This window comes from Elephantulus edwardii, unplaced genomic scaffold (genome assembly GCF_000299155.1).
Source record: "Elephantulus edwardii isolate Elephantulus edwardi_28Jun2011 unplaced genomic scaffold, EleEdw1.0 scaffold00054, whole genome shotgun sequence".
In the NCBI taxonomy this organism is placed as follows: Eukaryota; Metazoa; Chordata; class Mammalia; order Macroscelidea; family Macroscelididae; genus Elephantulus; species Elephantulus edwardii.
Genome location: NW_006399804.1, coordinates 14,120,501 through 14,123,909, shown reverse-complemented (window position 1 = coordinate 14,123,909; position 3,409 = coordinate 14,120,501). Strand labels below are relative to the sequence as shown.

The 3,409-nt window shown below is 45.4% G+C and overlaps 1 pseudogene; it reads right to left on the bottom strand.

Annotated features, from left to right (window-relative positions):
• Window positions 1-7: 7 nt before the first annotated feature.
• On the bottom strand, window positions 8-610 carry LOC102868643 (annotated as a pseudogene).
• Between the last annotated feature and the right edge of the window lie 2,799 nt (window positions 611-3,409).

Genomic DNA, 3,409 nt, shown 5'->3' with positions numbered 1-3,409 from the left:
AAATAGACTCACAAGCCTTTTCTATGTCTTTCCCAGTGCCGTCTGGGATCAATTTACCGACCATCTCTTTCAAGTCATTTGTCCGCACCTCTCAGGTCATGATTTCCATAATTTTCTTCCAGATTTGGTGGACCTGTTGGTGCTGAGCATAAGATAAGATGTCTACCGAATCTGATTGTTGCGCGCGCGTGTGTTTTAAACCAACGCAAAACAGTCAAAGCAAATAACCATTGGTAGTTTGGACATCAACATGTGCTTCAATCATGGTCTGCTGTTTTTTGACCATGTAGCACATTTTGTCCTGGGTAAGATCCATGCCATGGAAGTTGGTGAGGCAGTTTTTCCCTTGAACATCCTCAGTAATGAGCGCAAGCTTGTCATTTTGCAAATCAGCAAGGCTCACTTAAAAAACATGACCCTTGAGTCCATCAGATGCAATTTTGGTCCCTTGAGTCCTTGTGACTAATGTCTTCCCAGCATTTCTTACATTAAACATTGCTGGCACCTTTACATCATACCAATCTTTCTTAGAAAATGGATCAACCACTTTCTTCTTGGTTCCTTTTTTGCCACCTTTTGTAAGGTGCTTGTTCTTGCCGACCACCACCATGGTAGTGCCAAGAGAGGGAAAAGGCAGAATTTCATTTCTTTTTATGGCTAATATTTTATTGCATATATATGTACACCACATTTTGTTTATTCACCTGTTGCTTGTTCTTGTCCTTTTGGTGGTCCATGATATTTTAAATTCTCTTTATCAACATAAGAAAATCTGTCTTGGACAAAGTCCAACGAAAGATGGGAAAATTGTCTCATATCTTTTGGGCCTGTTAAGGAAGGACCAGGCCTTGGAAAAAGAAATCATGCTATGGAAACATAGCAAGAGAGAGGAAGATCCTCAGTGAGACAGATTAGCAGGGTGACTACAACAATGAGCTTGAGCATGGGGAGATGTGAGGATGGCACAGGACAGAATAAGATTCAGCTCTGTTGTTCAAGGAAGGGTCCCTATGAGTTGTAGTTAACTGGACAGCATTTGGCAGTAACCACAACATTCATCTGTTGATGAACACTTGTGTTGGTTCCACCTTTTAACAGTTGTGAATGGCTATGTTGGACATTGGTGTAGAAATATTTAGGTCCTTGCTTTCAAGACTCTGGGGTATATATCAAGAGTGAGACTCTGGGGTATATATCAAGAGTGGTCAGTTCTTCATCTTTTAATTCTCAAAGTGTGTCACATCCTGAAATTCTTTTGGATTCTTTATTTACTTTCCTCTTTTAGCCTAGTTTTCCAGTTTTTAGCTTTTGAGATTCTGTGGTGTATTATTGTTTTTGTTAAAGCTTTATTTAGTACTTTGGCTTCTAAATTCTTCAAGACTTTTCTCTGTAATTTTGTCTATGATTCAGTGGTACATATTAGTTGTTGGGTAAATTGTTTTATTCCACGAAGTCAAAACCAACTCACAGCTTGGTCCTCCTGAGGCATCAGTAAATCACGTGGAAGGAGATACCTCCTTTTCTCTCACTGAGCAGCTGGTAGATGGGAACCACCTGCCTTTGGACTGGCCTCTCAACTCCTTACATAACTTGGCAACCAGCGCACCCTGCATAAATAGTACTTACTCAGAAAAGAGTATGGCTGCACTGGGGCATGTACTAAAGGGTACAAAATAAACAAAATAACTTAAGGGTAAACTGACCCAGTTCATTTGATTTGATAGACTTGACGACACATAACAACAACAAACAGATGTGATTTGATAGACTTTACACACATAAAAACAACAAGCAGATGTGATTTGATAGACTTGATGGCACAGAACAGATGTTAAGCATATTTTCTTTCACTGTAGAAGAATGAGTCCCCTAGATGTCTTCAAAGTTTGACATTTTTTGTCATTTTAATTTTCTATTTTTTAAAAAATTACCTCCTTCCTCTTTAATTATAAAAGTGTGGATGAGCAATATGTGACAAAAGTACTAATAACAAAGCCAACCATAATTTCGCCAACGATAGAATCGTGCCTTTTTCTCTGTTCATATAAACTTCCTTCTGAACTTTAGGCAGCATTAAAAAATAATGAGCAAGATCTCTGTAAATCCAAGTAATAATAATAATTAGATTTCACTCGCCCAAGGTCGAAGGCAAAGATGGCAAGAAGGTTAAGAAAGCTCACAAAGAGCAAAATAACTTGAGTTTCCGGGGTTCTGTTCCGGGAGGTTGTCAGCACGCAAGACACACTCCTTTCTACAGCCACCTGGGGTTTCGAAGCCAAGGGCAAGTGATTGGGGCGACTGGGGTGGAGCTTCACCTGATTGACTGGAATTGGGAGGAGAGCTACAAAGCTTTTACCAATAAGAGCTCTGCTTTGTTTCTATTATTGACCAATGATGGAACTCTACTGGCGAGACCATCTTGAAGTTTGAGACGCCTACCTTTTCCGGAGCCTATCAGCAGGCGTCTCTCACGATGCCGTGAAGGCGCTCACACCCCGTGGGCGGTGAGGCCGCGCCCCGTCCCCGCCTTCCTCTGCCTGTGTCCCCGCCCCACAAAGGGTGGGGGCCTGAGTCGGTTACTCGCAGGCTGGAGGTGGGGGCCGGGCTCCCACTAAGCTCGCGTGTTCTAAGCTCCCAGCGGCTGTGCCTTAGGCGGTGACTCCGGATTGTCCTCTGCGGCTGCTGCGGTTGCTTGCCCTCCTTACCTCCAGGCTCAAGGCTGCCAGGATCGGTGCGAGTGGCACCTTCTGCCGGTCACCGCTGCCCAGAACAGGTAATAGGGAACAGGGGCTGCTGAGCTTATCTGAGGCACTAGGTACTGGGGTTTGCTCTTCCCGCCGGCGGGTGCCAGATGGATCAGGGCTGGGAATCACCAAGCAGCCTCGCGCCCGCCGCGCGTCGCTTCAGTCCGGGAACCCGCGGCTCCGCGGCACCTTGCGGAGAGGTGGGGGTGGGGCCGGCGGAGAGCCGGGGCGGAGGGGAGGGGAGCAGCTGGCGACCCGGACCCTACAGAACTCCGGGGTGCGGCGCTGGGCGGGTGGAGGGAGCGGGGAAGGAGCAGGTAGAGGAAGACCTGCGAGTTAGTCTGAGAAAGGATCCTGAGCGAAAAGGACCTGCTGATGAGTAGCGATAGGCGCAGTGAAGTGTTTGAACCGAGCAAGGTGTCTCTACTTTGGGCATGTTAATTACACGTTTTCTGGAGACTAGCAGTTTGCAGTAGTTCTATTTATAGATGAACATTATTGTTTATTTTCAAGTTAAAAGCAGCGTTAAATGAGATTGTGTTTTGGAGCTTTTTCTTAATGACAAGTAGACCCAGCAGTGTGAGTCACCTTTGTCTGGGCTGGAGTGGGAAACGGTGAGATCGGAATGAGGAGGAGGAATGTAGATGAGGAATGCCTGTGCAGGT